Raw genomic sequence first — 7,131 nt, forward strand, 5'->3', positions numbered from 1 at the left:
GTAAAATTGTGTAAGATATACCGCAGCTATTAGGAAAATTGTCGAAAATGCAACCACAACAATCAAAAAAAACATTTATAGAACGCCTTTCCGTCGGGAAGACGTCGAATAACGCTGCACCGTCAGGTCGCGTCATAACATAACTGAGTATCTGAGTGACTGGTTTGTAAATGCATTTTCTGTTGTTGTTTTTTCCGTGTTAGAGACATTATCAGAATGTTTAACATGTTTGTTCAGTGATGCTGAATAAAACCAATGGGGATAAGAGTGAAATGTTCCCTGGAAATTTGTCACTGTTCTCTTAAAGAGTTTCCAGAAAGCTGTCGTCTCAATATGCTGCTTGAATCCAGTGCCTGTCGAGGTGACCCACAGCAGTGTGTCAAAAATAAAATATGGAATATGTAACCATTTATGAGGTGGAAGCAATTTGCTATCCCATTCTTGCGGTGGTCGGCGTTCCTGGTAGGATAATATCAATCGATTTTTTTATGTAAATATTTATGCATGTTCATTAAAAAGTTATTCATTGCTTAACAACAATTTTGCCTGATTCGATTCGTAATATTCTAGACTCAGAGTGAGTGTTTCGTGCACTCCAATAGCACGTCAGAAACTTTGAGCTGAAAGACCAGCTTAACGTGAATTGGGGGAGAGCGGCAGTGTAAGAACTAAAGTAGTTTGGATAAAACTGTGTATCTGTTAGCCTGTTGGAAAGCTTGCACTTTGCCACCAACTCAGAAGTTTATGGGTTCAAGCCCTCCTTGGGACTTGGAATCAGATGTTCTAAATCACAGCTGCAATTCATTGGATGCATTGGGTGTGTTGCACTGTTGGATGTGCTGTCCTCTGGATGAAACTTTCAACCGAAATCCCAGCTGCCTGTTGAGAACGATGTTAAAGATCTTATGGCACCACAATATTTGGAAACAGAAAGCAGTTTCTCCCTGTGTACTCACTGCCATGGTTGGTGTATGACATTGCGGTTACATCCCCAAAATACACAGACTGTCCTCTTTACAGTGTGAGCCTTGTCGCATATTGAAACATCCCAAAGAAGTGATAAATCGCATTACCAAATCCAAATAGTATCGTTATTAGTAAATTGCACAGAAACTCCACTTTAACTATTCCCTCTTGAGGGCAATTAAGTGATGATGCGCTGTATTAAACGCAAGAATTATAAATTTTATAACCTTAAACGGAAGATCCGACTGTTCCAGTTTAGATGTACTGGGACAGTATTCGAAAAGAGAAGGAATTTTATTCCGGTGTCATAGCCAACAATCTCCCAGATGCAAATTGAAGTTCGCTTCATTACTGCTTGCGGGAAGTGATTGTATGCAAACTGAGTATCCTATTTGTTTAAAAATAAACATCCACCACACTACAAAGAATATAAATGCCCGATGTTAGACTTGATAACAATTTGTGTCAATCATAAATTGTGTTAATTCGCCAACAACACCACACTTCAATACTTGGGTCCAAAACAATACCAGCATCTACCATGGCCAATGTTTGACATGACAAATGTGTGGCATGCAATTTGATAAATTTAGCACCAATCTGACAGTCACTACTCTTTACTTTCCTTGCAGAGAACCTGTTGGCGATTCTCATCCTTTCCCGTGGAAATTGCGGTCTCTCAAAAGGCGTCACTCTCTACTTGATATCCATGGCTGCGGCAGATCTGATGGTCATTATCACTGATGTAATATTCAATCGCATTAATACTTTTTATTTCCCCATTAGTTTCTTGTTCTACACTCCCGTGTGCAGCCTCAGACTCGTTTTGATGGCCACGGCCACAAAATGTTCTGCCTGGTTTACAGTCGTTTTCACCTTCGATCGTTTTGTGGCGATTTGTTGTCAGAAGATGAAAATTACATATTGTTCTGTGAAAACTGCTAATTTGGTTATAATAATCGTGAGTGTGTTAAGCTGTGTGCAGTGCATTCCCTGGTACTTTGCTTCTACTCCTCATGTGATAATTAACAATGTGCCATTTTATTGTATTGCAAAACCCAGCTATTTTATTTTGCCAATATGGAGAGTTTTCACATGGTTTCACCGAGTTTTTACTCCTCTATTTGTTTTTCTTTTGATTTTCCTTTTCAATGCTCTGACCATCAGACACATTTTATCAGCCAGCCGGGTCCGCAGGAGAATCAGGGTCAGTAGAATTGGAAAGAAACAGAATGATGCAGAAATGGAAAAGCGAAGAAAATCCATCGTCTTACTCTTCACTATATCGGCCAGTTTTGTACTGTTATGGATGACGACTATTATATGTTCATTGAAATGGCCAATTATAAACTTTGGTTATGAATATCGCATCTATAGCTCCCAATATATCTTCCAACAAATTGGTATTATGCTTCAGGTTTTGAGTTCATGTACCAACAACTTTATCTATGCTGTGACACAGAGTAAGTTTAGGGAGGACCTAAAGAATATGGTTAAGTATCCCTTTACTACTGTTCGATGTAAATAAAAAAAGTTTATATTGATAATAAAGAATAGAAGTTCAGCCAGAAACGCATTGCTTGGTTTTGATCTCCATTTCTCATTTTTCGTGTATACATTACGCTCACAGCAGCTCAAAATGGGTCACGTAAAGTGCATTGTGTATCCAATCGAAGTGATAAGCATTAACCGTTGCAAGGAATATGATAACAATAATCCTTGCGCTTGATGTAGCGCCATATTACGTCTTCGAGTCGTTTCAAAGAGCTTCCCACAATATGCTGCATATTTCACCGATTCTATGTTTTTTGGTCACCTGGTTTGAGTAACCTGAATTGCCCTGCAACTTAATAGTGAGATCAGTCGCCTCGAAAGCGGGAGATCTTCTGTTCCACTTCTGAAACCAGTGAGATTCCGAAGACAATCTGGTAATCACTTGTGTAGCGACACCACAAATGCCCTCTGGTAATGTACGTAAAGGAGAGCGTATCTCAGTCAGAGTCCTGGTGAGGTTTAACATGTTAATTCTCCTGGACTTAATGAACATCAGTTTGCCATCAGATTTCACATTATGTTAATTTGCACAAACATCTGACAAATATCTGCTCGTTTCCTCTCTTGCAAGATGAGAGCTCAATTGCAGCTTGAAATGCATAATTATCTATTCCCCAAGTGGTCATTCGAGTTACTGCTTGTTGGAGACTGGCTTCCTTAACGATTTTAATGTTCTTAAAAGCCGACAGAACAGCAGTCCTGGGGAACCTTCAAGTTAGCTCTTTATTACTCAAAACAACACAAAGGCCTGTACAGATACAGCACGATAGTGGACACATGTCGCCTTATTTACCGTGATTTTGCATATCTATATTTAATTCAACAATATTTACATTATTATATCACAGATTGAGCTGGGCTCATAATTAACCAGAGTACTCCCACTAAAGAGCGATAACTTCACAGATCCCTATTGAGAACAATCGCATACATTAACAATGGAATTTCTATCATAAGGTCAAAGTTTTTCTCAAGAAAAAAAGAAATCGCAAGTGTCTTTACCTGCATTGTAAATTATAATAAAAGCTACCATTTCTCAAAAACACTCACCTGATCTCCTATGTATATATATCTAAGCTGTAGACATTCTCCATTTCAAAATTGTGTATAAACCTGAACGTCAGTGCAGAACTTCTTGTGTGTTGGTACACCGTATACAAGAAATGGCATAGAATGTTCCAGAGAAAAAGGCCATTCCATCCAAACGGGTCCATTTCCCTCAAGTCTTCCAACCTCACCCCACATCCCTAATTCACCTCATATACACTTCTATGCCCCACTCCCACAACCCGCTTCTTCCCTCTCCTACAACCCACTATTCACCTCTCCCACCGCTCTCTATTCCCTTTTAAACACACCACGTTTCCACTTACATACACTGACATTTTCACGTTAACCACAGATTGTGGCAGGAAGCTACACATTCGCCCCATCTTCTACGAGTAAAGATATCTTCCTAAACTCCCTTAATAGATAAAAAATAAGCAATCGCATTGTCTTCCTTAATTTTGATATAGCATTACCTATTTCAGGATCCTTAAGCATTTTGTAGGCTACACTGCATCGTGCAGCTCTCTTTAACAATAACCCGACCTTTGGATTCAGGGCTTGTAAACGTCGACATTATCAAATCGCGTCACAATCTTATCCAACTCTATGAGGGCTCCACACAATCGGGCGAGAAAAGTTGCAATGTTTCTTGATAACTGTATCCACTCATTCTGGTAACTTCCTTGAAAATCTACCTTGTAATTACTGCAACGCCGTGGAACATCAAACATATCTCCTAGTGTGTGTTTCCTATTTCACAGGTTTTTACCAATCTGTTCTGCTGCCTCTGAATTGTCGTTTGGTGTCACATAATACGGTAAAAATTGACATTTATAATGCGCCTTTCACGTCATGTGGATGTCCGAGGGAGCGAAACTATCAGGGATTAGTACCCGAGCGAGGTGGGGTAGTGGGCGTGGGTTGGATGGCGGGATGGGTTGGAAATCAATGAGTACCGATATGGTGGAGACCCATGATATCGGGCTCCAGTTAGAGAGTGTGGAGGTAGGATTAATTTTGAAGCTCTTTTAAAGAGTTGGCACGGACAGGATGGGCGGAACGGCCTCCTTCTGTGTCGTGAAAATTGAATCATAACTCTATTAAAACTTGCTTGTATTTTGAGTGCTTGACGCGGGGTATTGTGCTGGAGCGCTTCCGGGACCTTCCACACCGATCATCTTCCACCAACTTTCATTCCAAACCGCCAAGGTTAAATATTTGCTGGGCTATGGGGAGAACGCGAGGCAGTAAGATTAATCAGGGAAGCTCTTCCAAAGAGTCGGGACAGACACGTTGTGCTGAATGGCCTCCACCTGCGCTGCATCGTTGCATGATTCCTCCACATACTGTGGGCCTGAATTTCTTCTCCGACTTCTGTGCAGCAGTTTATCAAACGCTTCGTGGAAATTCAAATTCACAACGTTTGAAGGCATTGCCTTCATTTACACTTCTAGTTATACATTCTGAGCTACGTATTTCCTGAAGTCAGAGTGTATTTTGACGCAACTGTTGGAGTCAAACGAGCTAAACCCACACAGCTTGCCATTAGGACTCTGTCTGGCAAGCTTTCCTGCTGTTTCCCAGCTCGGACACACTAGCCATTCGTTAGGAGTTTGGATGTATGCTTAACAGGAGCATAGCGGGAGAATTCCCCGCCACCAGTAACTGGTCTGCCCTTTAATATCCTGCCGATGAGCCAGCCTGCGCCACGCTGTCATCCGCAGTGAGTCCGCTGGGGTACTGCAGGTAAGAAATGAAGCAAGTGCCGTAGACAAGTTACAGTGCAAGCTGCTGATAAACGGAAGGTGGAGATCAGACACAGAGGCTAAACTGAAAGAGGAAAACTGTGGTTACTCCATTCTGTACTTTTTTTTACATTTGACTCCAGGCCTGATCGCTCCGTCAAAATCTTTCCTAGTTATCCACAGGAATGATTCTAAAATGTAGTGACTGTATGTTTGTTGAAGAAAACACACACAAACACGCACACAAACACAGACACACATAATTTGCACACAGCAATGTCCCACAAGTAGGCATGGGTTCAATAAGAAAATTTAGCTGAGAAAATATCCAATGTGACAAGAAGCTCACTTCTCTTTTCACACGCACTCAGCGCGCTACGTGTCCAGCTCAGCCCACAACTCCCTTTCAGGGCATTACTCATCTTATTAAGAATAACTTACTGCGGTATGTGTCAGTGTGTGTACGTGAGTGAGACAGGCCTGTGTTGCAAGGATTCCTGTAAAAGAGTGTATGGGTTTCGTCTGTTCCCAACAGAGAGAGAGAGTCAGGCCTTTTTGCTCCGTCAAAACGGTTCCAAGTGCTTCACATGGTTGAGTGTATAATGCAGTGACTGTATGCTTGCAGACGAAAAACACAGAGAAACACGAATACACTCACACAGAATTTGCGCAGAGCAGTATCCCACAAACAGGCATACGGTCAATGAAAACCGACCAGCTGATAAAATATCCATTTTGACAGTTCTTCTCTCACTTCTCACTTCTCCTTTCCCGGACACACAACGCACTGTGTATCCAGCTCAGCCCATATCTCTTTTTCAGGGCATTGCCCATCGCATTAAAAATAACTTACTGCGGTGTGTTTCAGTGAATGCACGTGAGCGAGAGAGGGCTGTGTTGCAAGGATTCTTGTAAACGAGTCGTTTGGGTTCCGTCTGTTCCCAGCAGAGAGATGGAGAGAGAGACTGAGACTCTGATTCCCAGCTCTGAGTGTTGCTCAATATCCGCCTCTAAGTCACAGTTTGTGTCCGTCTTTGAGTTTGCGTGTGTATGTATGTGTGTGTGTGTGTGTGTCAGACTGCTTCTCAGAGTGTATGTGTGCCGAAGCATCTCGGTGTGTGTTTGTGTCAGAGGGAAGTGGATATTCGGGGATCACAGAGCTCAGTGATCCTGGCAAAAGCTGTTCCTGAGATTTACTCTGTTCGACTTAGCTCCAAGTCTGCGGAGAAACGTATCTGCACAAAAACGCACAAACCTCAAGGCTCTGCTATTCACAAGATCTCCTCATCATCTTCGACATGGAGCCATTGTTTCTCATCTTCCGTGAGTATTATTTCTAACCCAGTGACAGGGTCGGCCCAGCCAGCGATGGAAAGGAGAGAGTAGAGTGAGCGTCTTGTTTGACACTCAACTCTCCTTTCTCTAAAACATCCAAAACGTGCCATGACTCGCTCTGCTTTCACCCACCTCTACAACACCACCCGGCTTCACCACTGTCTGACATCGCAGGCTGCGGGCCATTTAATACAGGCATTGATAACATCCAGGCTTGATTTTTGCAAACATCCAGCTTGTCGGCCTCCCCAACTACTCGCTACTTAGGCGGCAGATCATGCAGATCTCTGCAGCCCCTGGGCTCTCCTGCATCAGTTTCCCTGACGGTAACACCCCCATCCACGCCCGACTCATTTCCATACAGTTCAAGACACGGATCGTCGCCTTCGACGGCATCCATGGCGTTGCTCCCTGCTCTATCAGCCTACCCACCACACGATCTAATCAGCGGGTTCGTGGTTGCTTCACTTCACTGAAAATT

This window comes from Callorhinchus milii, unplaced genomic scaffold (genome assembly GCF_018977255.1).
Source record: "Callorhinchus milii isolate IMCB2004 unplaced genomic scaffold, IMCB_Cmil_1.0 Scaffold33, whole genome shotgun sequence".
Classification (NCBI taxonomy): Eukaryota; Metazoa; Chordata; class Chondrichthyes; order Chimaeriformes; family Callorhinchidae; genus Callorhinchus; species Callorhinchus milii.